This window comes from Argopecten irradians, chromosome 13, assembly GCF_041381155.1.
Source record: "Argopecten irradians isolate NY chromosome 13, Ai_NY, whole genome shotgun sequence".
Lineage (NCBI taxonomy): Eukaryota > Metazoa > Mollusca > Bivalvia > Pectinida > Pectinidae > Argopecten > Argopecten irradians.
Window position 1 is genome coordinate 25,330,764 of NC_091146.1, and position 18,150 is coordinate 25,348,913.

At 32.7% G+C, this 18,150-nt stretch overlaps 1 protein-coding gene and 1 pseudogene across 7 annotated transcripts in view; both read left to right on the top strand.

Annotated features, from left to right (window-relative positions):
* The window catches only part of LOC138306692 (uncharacterized), a 154,418-nt gene that overhangs the window by 49,178 nt on the left and 87,090 nt on the right, over positions 1-18,150 (top strand). The window lies entirely within an intron of this gene.
* LOC138306731 (uncharacterized) lies at positions 7,027-16,787 on the top strand (annotated as a pseudogene).

Genomic DNA, 18,150 nt, shown 5'->3' on the forward strand with positions numbered 1-18,150 from the left:
ATCTGCTTCAGTATAACATATCTGACAAGTAATATAATAATTTTATCTTTTTCAAGGGAAATCCTCTAGAGACACCAGCCTTAAGAAGAGACACTGAAATAGTGGATCTACTTCTGGAAAAAGGAGCAGACATAAACACGGTTAGTGTCTCAACACGCTTTTATAATACTAATGAATACCCAAGTTAAATGTTTACATATAATTGTTTTGATTTTAGAATGACGCATACATTGTCCATTAGCATATGTATTAACGGGTCTCGATACACGCTCAGATATGTAATTAGATATCGTTCTCAATCCCCTATTTCTTAAGAATTCTTAGCAGAGTTTACGAATATTCTACCTTTTCATTCAAAGTGATTTTCCACCCTTTTGCATTATCATTTTTTGTAACCAATCCATATATATCTCGAGACTTCAGATCAGTTTGGCGTATCTGTGAGTTAAGAGGTTAATGTATGGGATATTGTTGAAGATAAATACCAGCATTTGATAGAAAGAAAACATACCCTAAAAAACTTGAAAATAAAACGTGGCTTTCGAGAGTATTTTAGTGGTAGTCAAATATATTAACGATGTTTTTTAGTGAATTCTTTATTTGAGTTATCTTCCTAAATTTTCCTTTTAGTTGTTACAATAAAATGTCATTATTCTTAATAACAATGACAGAGATAACTGAACATATTCTAAGCTTTATTTTAAAATTATTTTCAATTATTATTTTAAAAGCAATTAAGTATCTGACTTCGTATTAAAACGGAAAATCCAATCCCCGTTAGTCAATTTACAGGTGAGGTAACCATGCATGCATATCGCTCCGTATAAATCTGCAAGTGTGTACGGTAAGGCGTGTACATCTCGAGTTAGCTGTTTTATTGCTTAGAGGATTAAGAGACACTCTATAACGACATCTTAAACTATAAGTGAAATTGTAATACGTGATATTAAAACAAATGTACAAGATCTGTTTAATATGTTGTTCTGTGCGTATATGTATATGTACTTATACCATATATACTGTGTAAATGGATATATACAATTTGTATCACTAGATCTGCTAATGTGAAGGTATATTGATTGATTATAAGAGTACATGAACTCTTTCTGAATCATACTTAGAATTGCACTTAATAATTATATACGTTATATACGTTATCGGCCAAGTGTATACACAAATATCACTAACAAGTATTATGGGTTTCATTCTGTAAATTTATCTTAAATATTTATAGAAAAAAATGATATATTTGACAAGAAACCGATGACATCAATTGTTGAATTTGACTACATGTATACGATTTCCGTCAGTTACTTTAAACAGGCGTGTTTTTCGAATCAAGCTTATTTTCAGGATATTTTTTTCCCGTAGCTAGTTACAGGGTTATTTTCGAGTACGGCTCATTTTCGAAGCCGGCTTATTATCAAGATTTTAGAGTATCATTATCCTAGTATCAATATGAACATTCTGATTATTTCAATTCTCCCATCAAATTACTGACGCCACCCGAACAAATATTTTAACATAATGTGTCGCTATCATTAGTATAATTTCCTCCGTGCGTTCAAAAGGCTATAATTCAAGTATATCAAATGCAGAAAACCACAAAATTTGAATATGTTAGCTTCTGAAATCAATCGACATATATGTCATATATATTCTATGAAATAGTTTTCATAAAACATTAATTCTCCTAGTGGGGAAATAAGTGTCTATCAGATTATATCACTTCGTTTAATTTAAATGTTTGAAACTTCATTTCAAGTTTTATATATGAGTATTGCATTGATATTAGCGTTGGTCATGTGGTCTGAGAAACCAATATGCTGGAACTACCACTAGGATTGTCTTTATGCTTCAAGTTTAAGTTATGTTCTGATTGCTATGTATACAGTGTATATGTAAATTGATAACTAGCACAAACATGGGTTTTATATTCTTATTTTTAACAGAAAAATAATAGCTTCTGTAGTAGTACATGTAATTCTCTCGCAAAAATAAGGTACTTAAAAAACACCGAATGGTGACCAGAAATATATTCTTAATGAATGCATATCAATTGAATGATTTAATAAATAGTGTGTTATATTAGTAGTTATTTTGAATATATAATCAATAACTTTAAATCCCTTCTAATATAGAGCCTGTGTCAAATATGCTTCATTTTTAAGAATATTGACCTTCTTGTTCGAAACTGACCATAAAAAGCCCGCCTTGGCAACTATTGCGAAGTGTTCTGCCCCAATGACTCCGTACGGTAATGTACGGATTACGCGGGAAAAATTAGAAAAGAACATATTGCTGAATCCTTAGTTAATAATCATTAGTGTGTAGTAATTAGCGTACAAACTGTAGAACTATATTCTTATATCATTAGTGTTCAATAAGGGAGGGAATGTGTGTTAGGGGACAGATACAAATTAGGTACGCGGCAGATAAAGGTTGCTGGGCTAGCAGTGCTCTCTGGGGCTGGAAGTGATTAATGAGTTTTTAGGTCTGAAACCCAAACTGTATCTAAGTAAACCGAGCTCTCTGTATCTAAATGTCCCCCACCCCCCTGGTCAAGTATAGATTTATGGGATTTAGGTCCACTCTCTGAGATACGGGCATTCGGTATCTAAAATATCCCCCTTCCTACTTAGATACAAAACTTTAGGTCTAGTTTAGGTCTAGTTTAGATACAGTTCTGGGTATAGGGGTATATAAGGAACAAGTAAGATAGTTCGGGGGTTCAGAAGTTTATAGCGGGGTGGTTAGTTTTGAGTTGGGAGTGTTTGGTTGGTAGTCTTAAGTTGAAAGTTTTTAGCGAGCCTGATAGTTTAGAGTTGGAGAATTTAGAGTTTGAAGAGGAGTTACTGTTTTAGGACTTAAGGATACAGCTATAATTGATGTGCATTGTGACTGATGTTAATAATGTAAATAAACTTAATTGTACTACCTGCTTCCTGTGGAACGCTACAATATGATAGAAATTGTCAAAACTGATTCTGAAATACCTTAATCGATAGGGCTTCTGAGCAGAATAAATCGTTACTGTTTATATCATTTTAAGTCAAAGAGCATTGTTAACGTTTTCTGGTTCGTCACTAACAGAAATCGACTAAACAATTAAGAAATCAATTATATCCTGTATACATATGTACCTGAATACACTGACATAAAATGTCACAGTTCTTGTGTTTTTTGCGTGTCATTTTTTTGATAAATAGCATTACTGTAAAATGTAAAATGCATTAGGCTTCATGGTTTTACAGTGACTACCCTCAGACACAAATCTGCACTGAAGACAGAAATAATGATTTTTTTTTTATACATTTTTGCCAAATAAAGTATATTATATAATGTTTGTATTATTAAGGACTTTGCATCGTTGATATATTATTTCCCAAAATGTTGGTGGTAAATGACATTAATTCATCTGTAATCATGAAAAATATTGCACATATAACCTGATCATTTTGTATTTGTTTTGTTCTAGAAATCTGGGCCAGAAATGCCAAACTATGTAACCAAGTTTATCCATGAAAGGCAAGGTAATATACAATAAGTAATACAAAATATAATCGGCTCTTCGTTTAGATGTATCTTTACAATCGTGTATATATATATATATCATTTCCTTTTAAATTCTTATACTATATAATTATATAATTTTTTATGAGGTTGATGCATGTTTGACCAAAGAAAAATATCGAACGAGGACGTAGTCCGAGGTTAATCATTTTTACTTTGGTCAATATTAACATGTATCGACTGCATTCAAATTGCTACACTTGTTTTATTATTTACTTTTCATTACAGGATTTATATGTATCACCTACGTCCTTGATAGTGTGAACATTCCTTTTCTGTCAGTTATATCTATTTATATCATATATTCATTTATCAAAATGATTCTACCTATAAACTGAAGATTTAGATACTGTTGTCTATTAGTTTTGATTCCCAGATACAATGTAGAATATGGATAATGCACCATCAAACCCATACTGTAGTTTCCAATTTTCTCAACCTCTTGTGAACAACTTGGATCACTGTTTATTTCTAAATATATAATTATATATATATATATAATATGTCCAATCAGTGCTCTTATCGTCACATTTTGTATTTGCATCTCCGACATTGTTTAAAATGTTTCATTTCTCCTATACGGGTAGATAATGTTTGACGAAATTTGTGTTTCCAACAAAATCGGCATTTTAGAAACGCTTAAATTATCAACGTATAATGCATGTCGCATGTAAACGTTTAAATGACCTCGACGCTTCGATGCACTGGTTCGGGGATTTCAGTTCTATTTATAAACAGATCTTTCAATCAACTGTTATTAATCAATTTTTACAAGTCGATTATTGTTTTATAGGGAGGCACTTGGGGTACCGAGGTCAAATGTGGGGTGTACCATCTTATGTTGAATTCCGCACCAAAAATTGGGATTTCCAGGAATCTATTTTTGGTTTGATTCTGCGGTCCCTATATCCAACCGATAATATGTATTACATTTATTATCATTTGAATAAGGAGATGTAATACTTATAGTATCGGTATGTTCAAACTGAGACACGGGAGACAAATGAGGGTTGATGATATTTGTATGAGGCAAATGTTTCAACTGCTTGCACTGTGTGTTTTCACATTTGCTGAATGTAGATATTTCGTTTTCACTGACTCAGTAAATAGTATTGATACCACTATAAAATGAGTCTTTAAATGACTTAAATATTGGATTGGTTTCAGGTTTACTTTTCATTGTTCAACATTTGGTCCATTTGGGTTTTTGTATTGTAGTAGAATTCTTTATAAAAACATGGCCAATTCCACGCGTAGGAACATCGTTTACTCGTTGGTGTGATGAATAAATGACTGTATTAAATTGGAATTTGCATAATAAAATATTTAATACATACTGATTATGCTCACAATTAAAACACAAAACAGTTTGTCATCCCTTTGAGCTTTATTTGTTACCTATTTCTCACGAGATATTTATCAAAATCAAATTATCAAATTAAAGACCCATGCCAATATTTGTATCAAACACCAGAGTTAGTGTTGTTTGTTTGTTTGTATCTTTATAATTACACTTCCTCACTTGACTGTAACACACATCGCGATACCAGCAAGCTTTTTATACAGAAAAAAAATCAATGTCCAAACAAAATGTTTAATTATGATTTCGACGCGAAAAACACCATATACCGAAAAATTCACAATCGGCTAGAAACCTATTTTCATTGAAGAAAATGTGTCTATACAATATACGCGAAAAACTGTAGATTTTCCATATACCGGATAATGCGAATTTTTGCATTTGCCTAATTCCATGCATCCATCTAAAGTCCCGCTGTGACCCAAGAAAAAACAATATTGTTTTTTTTTAAATGATAAGTTCATCACTATATAACGTGTCAATATCGATTCGGTCATTGTATTAATGACGTCACAAATCACCTTCGAACATGCCAAAATAAGTAAAACAAAACAAAATGAGGTCTGACATCCACAATATAATCTGTGCCCGGCAACCTATCATTGTGAGCTTTATTGTCAAGATACAGACATGCAAATGGTCTCCGATGATACAGGAAAATATTAAAGTAAGAGAAAATAGAGAAAAAGGGAAGAGAAAATTAAAAAGTCCCACGCAGGTTTCTATTACGGGGACTTTCCGATGAATGTTGTTTGCTTTTTTCCTCGTGAGTACTGTTATTTATTGTCTTGAATAGAGCATCAAACAGAAATTTGGATACAAACTGCTTTCATAAATGGCATTTGTTATAACCTAGGTGACTGAGGTTCGAATACTGCCGGCCGTCGAAAGAATATAGCGCAACAAAGAAATGATAAGTTGGATGTCCATTTTATGTTCTGGGAAATAGATATATTATGGTAAAAATTCGTTGATTATAATAGTTTAAGAACTTCAGTACAAAGATAATGGTATGAAATTCAGAAAGATGTATGATATAAATATACTTTCATCATTTTAGCAAGATTAAGACGGCAGCAGGAATATACACAGGGGATACTGGAGACGACAGAACATCCCTGTAATATAACTATTACAGTCGTTGGTCATAAAGGAGTCGGTAAATCGTGTCTTGTCAAACAACTAAAACAAGAACACATTCCAAAAGGGGGTCCAGGATCAACAGACACAGCTGACTTCTACATAGACTATATTGCCTACAATCCTGACACGGGGTTCCGAAAAACGCTTGACGAAAATGGTGAAATAGAAACTCGCCAGCATCGACTGAAAACGTTAATTGATAAATTCCGAACAAGCAAGAACGACAGAAGAAACGAGGCTGACAGACGCAAAGAAATGGAAATGGTTGACCATCAACAAATACAAAACGAATATCAGAAACCATCGGAGGAGAATGCATTGCATCAAAATGAAACCTACGCTGAAAAACAAACGGACCCAGAACCACCGAATCAAACTAAAAAACAAACGGACCCAGAACCATCGCATCAAAATGAAAAACAAACGGACACAGAACCACCGCATCAAGCTGAAAAACAAACGGACCGAGAACCACCGCATCAAACTGAAAAACACACGGACCCGGAACCACTACATCAAACTGAAAACCAAACTAACACGGAACAATTACATCAAAATGAAACAAGAAATCAGTTTACGGAAAAACACAGTTCCTGCACAAATGTCACCACGAACACCTTCGACATCAAAGGGGCATAAGACAGGTACAACATATGTTTCTGTTTTATATGCGAGAAGCAAACAATTACTTACACCTAACAAACAAACACACATTTACAAAGGTATTTCAAGTATACTTTCTAAGTCAAGTCATTGATGAGTCAAGCAATTTCAAGATTAACAAAATAAATCCAGTCTGAGAAAAGAATATCAAAATAAAACATGGCATGTCAGGCGAATAAACGTTCTGTATGTTCGACTTAACTCACGAGAGCCGATAGTGGACCGAGGAAATAGTATTTAAAATGACAAACGTAACAACATACTTTGCTTTACGTTTTTGTTATAGAATCACTGGTTGAAGAATCATATGTCAAAGATGAAGTTCAACAGACCAGTCAACACATTTCCCAGGAACAAAGTCAGGTCATTTATCAGATAATGGAATCAAAAACAAAGGAAGGTGAAGAGGAAGTGAAAGGTTTTGTAACAATCTATGATTTCGGCGGTGAGAGGGTGTTCTATAACACCCATCATTGTTTTATGTCCAGCAACATGGGTGTTTGTGTTAGTGTTTGACGTGGACATGTGTCTGGATAAGGACAGATCATCAGCGGGCTACGGTAATTATTGCTCTGCTATTGATTGGAGGAAATGCATGATTAGAGTAATCTAACATTCGTTTCGTAAGTATGATAACGTTTTATTGCATACAAACATATACATATCACTCGTCTATAGTTGTTAAAAGTGCATCACATATAAACTATATAATATTTGCTTATATATCATACTTTGTTGACAGAAATAGCTGAGCATTGGCTTAAGACTATAGCGACGTATGCTTTGGATGACGAGCCGCGTGGTGACGGTATACCACCGATAATTCTTGTAGGTTCTCACTTGGACAAGGTGGCATCTAACGTAAGTGTCTTAAAATGTATAACACTTAAATAATAAGAAATTATACCCTAAATTACTTTCTTTGATAGTAAGAAGATTATAGGCTTATTTTCGAATGGCCCTAAAGTTCGAGATTATTTAAACAGTCGTCAAATATAGCATGGCTTATCAACGAGTTTTTTTTTTTTTTTTTTATCAAATACTTCGTTGGAGTTAACTCCCTAACTTTTTTTTCTTTTGCCAATTAATTATTAACAGTATACCTATTTGGTAATATCAAAATATCAATATTTTTAATTAAAAGGACAAAGATAATGCAAGCCACTGAAGTGAACATATTTGTCATTTCAAATTAACCAGTAACATTTTATATACAATTACGTTTCTGACTTCGTAACAAAGCGTGGAATATCCCGCCTCCCTGTAGGTAGGATGGTAGGAGTTGCGGTCAGGCGTGAAAGCATGATACCTTGACAACATCAAAACAATAAACAGAGATCTAAACTTGGCTGTTCTATTGTTTATAGTATTCTAAACGGCATCTTAACGTTGGATTGTTTAATAATTTATGCAGATTAAATTACAAACTTTGGAGGTGTTCAGAAATTATATAAATTGTAATAAACATTTACATAATATTTTGTCATAACCAAAAGTATATTCTGTGCGTATACCATATATAAATGGACATATCTATTTTGTATCTATGTTAATGTATATGCATATCAGTTAATTATAAGAGTTCAACTGTCATGTACTTTCTGGAACATATGTAAAATTACACCTAATTATTATATATTTTATCGGCCAATGGACCACGCATTTACTTATACAGAAACAATTCTTACAAATATAACGGGTTTCTTTTTTTAAAGTTATCTAAATGATTATAGAAATTTTAAAAAAAGATATACATGGTCAAGAAACAGAGGAAGTCATTTTTGGAATTCGACTACATGTATACTACTTTCAGAAATCGCTTATTTTGGAATCAGGTATATTTTCAAGGCGGTTTTTACCGTAGTTAGTTACAGGCTTATTTTTGAGTACGGTTTATTTAAAAAGCCGGCTTATTTTCAAGTTTTTAGGGTATTTTCTTTAACTTGTTCTTTCATAATGAGAATATATCCAATCACTCTTAATTTACGCACTTACAAGATAAGTATAGCTTCAACAAGTTTACATGTACTGTATTTAACAAGCCAATGGAGAAGTGCAAGATCCTTTTTTAGTATTTCAATTGTATCTGTCACAAAAAATACACCTATAAAAAGTGAAATATTTTTTTTTGTGTATGCTCACTTTCAAGGAATATTTGATTTATAAACTAAACTTGCATATGCTGTTTCTGTCATGAAATGAAAATGGAAGACTTTTAAATCAAAACTTTGCAAACTTTCATTCATTATAAATACAATGCATATTCATCATATAAATGACTATTACCTACTCTGATCCTGCCATATCCTGTCCGTTTCTGCCCGATCTGGTAAAGAGTTAATTCCCGTAATTATCCATTGTCATTCAAAATCTTCAAATGGTTCGACCTTAGAACAATCGACGGACCAATGTAGTGGATCAGAGAAGCAGATGTCCTTATTCGAATTTAAATGACTTAAAATTCAGGAAGGTGGTGCAGAAGAGTTTGTAACCAAAATTTATATTTTCTAATCGTAGTCAATAGACGTTTAGTTGCTATGGTTATTGATATAATATATATGAACACTTATTGTAGAGGATGAAGTTTTTGAAACTTGTTTCTTTATGTTAATGTATATTTTATTGGGTATTCAGAAGAAAACACAGGACCAGAAGTTTATCAAGGTATTAAAAAAACTACATTACAATAAGCAACTGCGTAAGATCATGGAAGATCATGTTCAGGAAATGTTCGCCATAGCAAATCTCAATGACTCAACAGCCAACAAAGATGTTTACGAAGCACTGTGGCAGAAGATCATTGAGATTGCCCCTTTACAGTCTCAGTGGAAAAAAGCAGTTCCCTCCCGATGGATAGCAATGGAGCACGAACTCATCAGACTGAAGAATAAAGGACACATTCTTCTGAAATATGAAAAATTACTTGATGTCAACTGCAAGCAGGCGGTTCCACTAAAGGAAGAGGAGATTAGAGATTTCTTAAGGTATCGTTTTAACATATCAATTATATATGCATCATAATACGTTTCACAAGTGTATGGGTTGATTTAATTTATAACATATCTTAAAAAACGAGACCAACAAAGAATGTATTGAAATGCATTAAAGAAAAACACAAATCGGCTATATGAAAATGCAATGAAGCGAGATAGTGCACTATGATGAATTTCTAGGTAACCCAGAACCAGGTGTAAATATGTAGATATATTCGTACAATTCAATGCATGACTTTAAGCATGAGTACCAGCTGAAATCGAGTATGTGTATTTTGCAGGGTTATAAATATGACGTCGTGCATAAATGACGTAACAAATAACGGTAATATGAAAATCCCAAATCTTTGCATACCCGGTATATCATATTCACTGTTTGAAGTGTTTGTAATTGAGTATGCAAAGTACCTTTGGTAATGATTACCAAATACATATGCAAGTCGTTTATCATAGTCCGGGGGCTAAATTTTCGGCGGAATTGTGCATTTTGCGATACAAGTATGAAATTTGGTACACCATTACTATGGGTAATATAAGGTATTTAGAACGGGACACCAAGCGGATCTTGCTGCTGACGGCCATCGCAAAATAACCGATAAAAATATTTAAAGTCTTTTGAAAACTAAATGATGTAGAACAATCTTTGTTATATACCTATATTTTCAGGGTAACTGAATGCAATATAAACATTAGTACACCATTACTATATGAAAATATCTAAAGTCTAATATCTTGACAACTAAATGATGTAGAATCCAGATTTTTGTTCTATACATTATATATTCAGGGTAATTGAATGCAAATATAAACATTAGTAATTGATAAAAGCTGTATGCCAACTTCTTTTTCAAAATGGCCGACACAGAAATGTTTAAATTGTAATATCTTGAAAACTGATTTATATATAATCTTGATTTGTGTTCTATACCTAGATTTTCAGGGTTACTGAATGCAAATATGAACATTAGTAATCACATTTAATTACTGAAGGTACAAAACACTTACTTACGAAACTGTAAAGGACATACACAGTACACAGCTATTTTAGCGTCATCCCCATGTTATTACTACACTGTAACTGCACGATTTAGGCCATTCTATGAATTTGATATCTTGCACATCATTATGTTGTGAGATTCATATTTGTTCATGACACTTCAGTTACACGTTTTTTTCCGTTTGTCGTATTTGCCCCGAAACTAGAAAAAGCATTTACTAATATACCAATCCGTTCCTACGACGTTAAATTACTAATTTATATATGTTTTTTTCCAGGTACCTTAAATATGCAGGGAGGTTCTTGTGTTTCAATCTCTATACGAAGCTTCCCTTCATAGTTATCCAGCCCCAGTGGATCATCGACGCGTTTAAGCAAATAATAACTGATCAGAAATTCAAAAAAGCTTTGTCGAAAAAAATGAAACTTGAGTGGGATGAATATGAAAAAACTGGAATTCTGCCGATGCATTTCCTTCAAGCAACTTTGGAGTGAGGACACGTTTCACAAAAATATGGAAGAACTCTTTATCGTCATGGAGACTCTGAATCTGTCAGCGCTACCAATTCCGATTGATCACAATGACAAGGTGAATTACTACATCGTTCCCAGCATGCTTCCAACTGCCGAACCAGAGCTTATTGGCCGGGTACTAAATGACCCCAACATCGTCATCACTGTAACGCTTTGTCTCGTGTTCAACAAACCATTCATCCCACAGGCAGTATGGGACAAGATGGTCGCTTCATGCCTACACAGATTTCAACGTCTCAATGAGCCTGGACATGACGGTTTGAAGTTTATCCAGCGTGGATTTGCTTGTCTAGAAGTAAATTTTCTATGGAATATGATCCTGAACTGTAGGAACAATGTCATTAAAATAACGATGTTTAAGAGAGATACAGATCGTTCAACACCAAAAGGAGCTGGTGTTAAACTACTGCCAGTATTGGAGTTTCTGATGGGGCGCATTCTGGAACTGAATCATCAAAGTCACCTTGGGTACACATACTATCTCCACAACGACTACCGATTCGATGTGAATGACAAGATGGTGAAGGTAGATGATCTACGGCAGACAGAAAGATTCCAGTGTTTTGGATCAAATGGATCATCATGGATAACTCCTGATGAGCTGAGTGTCTGGTTCGCACAATCAGAATCAGAGGTAACTTGCATAGACTTACCTTGTTTATTTTTATCAATATAATGTTTGAAAAACAAATAGTGAGACAGGAAGGTGTTTATTATATTTTCAATATCAAATTTATTAATATAAATATGATATATTTTACGTCAGTATTTTTTAAACCACTATGTTATTTTATTTGAAGATGGTGAAAGTCGCGAAGAAATGCAATGGTAAGTACACTGCTTTTGTCATTGTTTATTCCATATTTACTTTAACGTCATTCGTAGATAAACGAGATGATTTATTACTTTTCTATGTATGTTTTAGAAGTAACCATCACCAACCTGGGTATTCCTGATAGAAAGTTGACAATGAGAGAAATCGGGCGACTATCGTCATACATCGGTAAATCATACCATATGTTCTTTGTTGAACTGGACTGCCCGGTGGAACTACTCGAACAATTGATGGAGGAAAACCGTCATCATGCCTTCAGAGCCCGCATTACAAAGGTCTTGATTTGTCTTCAAAACGCCCAGCAAACTATTTGTTTCTCTAGTGTCGCTTGTGCGATGTCTAAAACTGGCATGGACCCTTCAAAATTGTCATTACTATTGGATAGCCACAGAAGCAATAACTTCAAAGGTGTGTGACTGTCGTACAATAAGAAATCAAAAATCATATATAGACTAGCAAATACATATGAAATCAATCTGTTACATTGTGTCCCTTCATCTTAAAATACAACGTAATGATAGCCCCACAGCACCAAATAATTTGTGGGGAATTTTTTTTCATTATTTTTGTTATTTTGATTAATACGTTCTCCCTGGGTAGACTTTTGAGAGAAAAACAATATTCTCTACGGTTGAATTATATATGTTTTTTTGTTGTTGTTTTTTTTCAATTGGATCATAATCATTATATCAATTATCTGCTAAATATTTTTTCAGACGACATACGGCTACAGACACCTACATCTGTAAAGGATGTTCCAATCATTGCAAAACATGTCGGCATTAAGATGTACTTCAATCTTTTCCTGGAACTCGGATTCTTACCAGAGCAGATTGATGACTTTGATGACGCTTTCCCTCCTGGTAAAACTCGTGAAAAGGTTGAGGCCATGTTAAAATGCTTCATTAATGAGACTAAGCCGACTCCTGCCATCTACGTTATTCTACAAGCAATGGAGGAATGTCAAATGAATGTTAGCGATGTAATTGAAGCATTACTGAGCAAACATGGTGAGTGAAAATTCTAAATGTAGTCCGTATCAACATATTCCGAAACGTCCATATTTACCTGGTGACGAGTATAGTTTAGACGAGCACATTCATTTTTGGTATTTACATTTTGTATATTGCAACGTTTTCCATTTCGTACCGGGTTGTTTCCTGCGTTGGGGTGTTCGCGGGATTAAATATATATGTAAGGGAATAAGAGAAACACTTAGCTTCCTTGACCAACAGATATATTTCAAATCCCTATGACATGTGAACATGTGTCACTGCTATATTAAGTACTTCTCACTTGGAAAGTTAGAACAGGGATGAAGACGTAAAGCTCAGTTTTCCCCTTTATAATCTGCATCATTTTTGTCACAATATCTATCAATATACAAACGAATTTCAAATATGGCTGTTTGTCTAAACAAAGATTTAGACAAAATTAGGTTAGTTTCTATTCATTAGGGATATTGTTTAGATTACATATTTTTTTAGAAATCTAATTACTATATCTAAAGTCTATAGTCAGAAAATTTCTTTTTGACGATGTAGAAGACGAACAGAATGTAGACCAAGCAGGCGTACACCATGAAGACGTCAAAGGTGAGAAGAATAACAAAGTTATCAGGGGTAGCGAAGCGATAATGAACGATATGATAACATTACAATAGGACCAAAGTAGAAAACAATCTTGGTGTAGCTAATAACTCTGATAACTGACGAAGGTAAACACAAATCACAGGCGACCGAAATTCGTTTTAAACTGAAGTAATGATATCCCTACCTATCCCGTATGTGAGATACATTGTAATTGCTTTAAATCATACAGACCCTGACTTCTGTTATTTTTTTGTGGAGAGGAGATATCCTATGATAAAAATGAGCAATAAGAATGAAAAACGATAAATCGTTTTATAAATAAAATGACATTTCAAATATACATTCACAAAACTTACTAGTCATTTACATAAGCCGTGGGTTTCCCTGTAATCCGTGTGTCATGAGTCGAAATATATATTCCGCTACATTAAATCCAGAAAGTGATATTTATATATATTTATATAACACCTGCTGCAACAAGCTATCTCTGAACAACGGACGGTCGAGGATTTCTGACAGATGGTCGTCGTCAGAGCTACGATTCCGTCCCATTGACCGTAGTGTTGCAAAACACCCAGTGGTGAAAATAATACAATTCACGTGTGTCATGTAAGTTTGCAATTAAATTCAACAATATCCAACATTTCTAAAATAAACTGATTATTATTATACCGACGTCCATGTCTAAAGTATGTTTGTAAGCACATTTCGACTCGCATCTCCGACACGAGTAACTTGGCCACTATGATGATTTCCATTAGCCTACTTCACCATATTTGGAAAAACCTAACTTACTTGCACACATTTTTACTACAAAAGATGATTTCAGCCGTTCACTATAAAATGTGCTATTCCGTGTATTTTACTTTATAATGGTCAACGAACGTATCACATTACATTAAGTTGGAATATTCAGGATATGCTTATATGTAAAATATATAAATAAGCAATGCAACCCGCCTTTCTATCTTTGCACTTTTAGGATGACCGTTATCTTTTTTTGATGTTTTAAATAAATCATACCTTCAGTCCCTAGAAAAAAAAACATTTTTTTTTCTATTCTAAAAATCTTAATGTATTGACCTTGTGTGCATTTAAGTAGATACGTTTTAAATATAATCGCTATTTAAATAATACTAGAAATATCAATGCTCTAGTCATAATAAATAAAATTTAATGTCACTTTACAGCCTACCAAATGACAACATCAGGCCCGAGTAAAATATCGTCGACCACCTGTGGTATTATTTGAGATGGTTACTTCAGCTATACATTCGGAGAGTTTCTGGAGTTTAATTACTTACCAGAGACATTGTTTATAAGCTGTGGATGTGACTATTGTGAAGAAACGTTTAAACCGTGATGTGAATTCCTTGACCTAGCGAACCATAGTTTATACTACCGATGGAATGGCGGTTTAGACTGTGATAACAGATGATGCTGTCAGAGTACCTATCAGTCACAGAGACTTTTATTGCTATATGTACAGTACAGTAACAGTAAAAGTTATAATCGTATCTGCATCACTTATAACGATTTAAAGAGACAATTCCGTCTAAAAGTGTGGAATACGAATATATATCGGAGTGAAATGAGTTCTAATAATACAGTTCAGTGTTTACCTTAATTATTTGATGCATAATCATGTCTAGAAAGCAATCGTTAAAATCATTTAGCCGTGCGATTTGGAATTGCAAAAGTTTGTTTTTCATACGAGAATTATGAACAGTTTTATGTCATATTTTGCTTCGTGATTACGTAACATAATTAGCCTCCCTGAATTGTTCTTTTAATTTGGTAGGTAAGTAACTGTGCCATTTTCACTTTACCCTTGATTCTATTCAGTCATTTTTTGTTTGATAACTTTGCCTATATGAGCTTTATGATTGTTAAACAAATGAGGTATTGTTTTGTCTTTTTTTGTTAGTGTATCTAATCCAAGCTGTATATTTTTCATCTCCATATTTTGTAATTAATATTGTTTAGGTAAAGAAAAGTGTGGTATTTATGGTATCAATAAGTATGTTATTATTGTATTGAAGGCATTTATAACTATGTTTGTGTTGAATAATGATTGATCCAATAACGTATATGACTGTGTATTTTTGGAAGATGATATGCGTACTGAACATGCACTCATTTTAGCGGTGTTCGGACATGTCATTGTGCTAATTCAAGTAAAGCGCTAAAATATGTCCGATATGTCATTTTTATACATGTACATAGTGAGATGTAGTGGTTGTGTGAACTGAAGATTGCGCTAATATGCTAATACCTTCTTTGAGCACTTAACTTTTGGTACGTTAATTTAAGTAACCATGCAATATTGGATAAGTTTCAGATGTATTATGCTACAATGTAACCACATATGAGATTATTGAGACGAACTATTAAATTACAGAGGATAAAATATCAATGCAATTTAGGCAGAGAAGAATGAGGGTTATATTATCCAGTAAAAACACTGTTTAATTTACGAGGTAATAGTTTCGACGTCCATTTGTGTGATAGAAGTTATGTATATAATGGCATAAACACAACCATGGAGATGATGTGTATAGAAGATTTTGTTTCAATATGCCACACGTGTTATCATGATGATGTTCTTATATAAATATGTGTTTCTGGAATATGTTTTTAATATTTTAAATATGTATTTTTATTGGAGTGTAAATAGCTTTAGAAGCATTAATATCATTGATACCATTGAAATGTATATTCCAAACAAAATTATATATTTATTGAATTTCAAGACAATAAACCGATATATATGAAATAAATATATAACATTAAAGTTTTCCCATTTTTATTCATTTTAAAGAAAGTGTATCACTACTTTATTTTGCCTTTTCTTATTTACTTGTTGAATACGACATGCCACTTTTAAAAAACCATATTTTTGCTTTCCACACTTTCGATGATTATATGAATGTCAGTATTATTATTGCTGTTTTTATCCCATTTGAAATCATCATTGTTTTGCCTTTTCCGATCTTATTTGTAAATAATGCATCTATTATTGAATATGAGAAAACTATTATGTGAGTGTTTTCAAGTAAAACTTTACTATTTTTGTTATGTTGATGATAAAACAGTATTTCATTAGATTACATTCAGATTACTAAACAGATAGGAACACATATGTAATATGAACAGATATGTAATGTAGTTTTTTTTTGTCTTTTTATGAATATTTTATGTCACTTTTCAAATATTCTTTTTTAAATTTTACAATTCTTTTAAAAAAAGATCGCTTTGAAAAATGTTTGTTTTTAGCATATATTGTTTTTTTTGTAAAAGCTGTAATTATGTAACATTATTACACATTTTTCTCATATTTCTTTCACTGATTTTTCACTATCTTATATCACCAGTCATAGTCGTAACAATCGGTATAAACTGTGTTGTATCTTTACCACAGCCACGACAGTTTTTCGTCCCCAAGATATGATGAAAAATATTTTGTATCATTTGTCTCTCATGTCTACAATATTTGTCCTAGCTTTGATACGTACTACTCTTGTGATTTAAAAGTAGCATCATGGGAATATGTGTTGCAGAAACTGACTAGACACTACACAATCACATTAATAGTATATTTTAGGAACATTAATTTTAATGTTCTTTTTTTTCATTGATGACATAAAGTTGTCTGATATTCAGTGACTTTGCCCACGTAAAGTTTTGTCACACATGTCTCTAATGAAACCATTCTTTACCAAGACCACTATTCAAAAACTGGAATTAACTGTGACGACATGACGTAAAAAATTCGAATAAATGGTTATTTCCACTGGGTTTAGCATTCCATTTTCACGTTAAAATGTAAGTTGATTTATTTAGGTAGTAAAAATAAGTTATTTATGTGTTTATTTGTAAATAATGCATCTATTATTGAATATGAGAAAACTATTATGTGAGTGTTTTCAAGTAAAACTTTACTATTTTTTTTATGTTGATGATACAACAGTATTTCATTAGATTACAGATTACTAAAAAGATCGGAACACATATGCATATGTAATATGAACAGATATGTAATGTAGTTTTTTGTCTTTTTATGAATATTGTATGTCACTCTTCAAATATTCTTTTTTAAATTTTACAATTCTTTTAAAAAAGATCGCTTTGAAAAATGTTTGTTTATAGCATATATTGTTTTTTTGTAAAAACTATAATTATGTAACATTATTACACATTTTTCTCATATTTCTTTCACTATTTTCTCACTATCTTATGTCACCAATCATAGTCGTAACATCGATATAAATTGTGTTGTATCTTTACCACAGCCACCACAGTCTTTCGTCCCCAAGATATGATGCAAAATATTTTGTATCATTTGTCTCTCATGTCTACAATATTTGTCCTAGCTTTGATACGTACTACTCTTGTGATTTAAAAGTAGCATCATGGGAATATGTGTTGCAGAAACTGACTAGACACTACACAATCACATT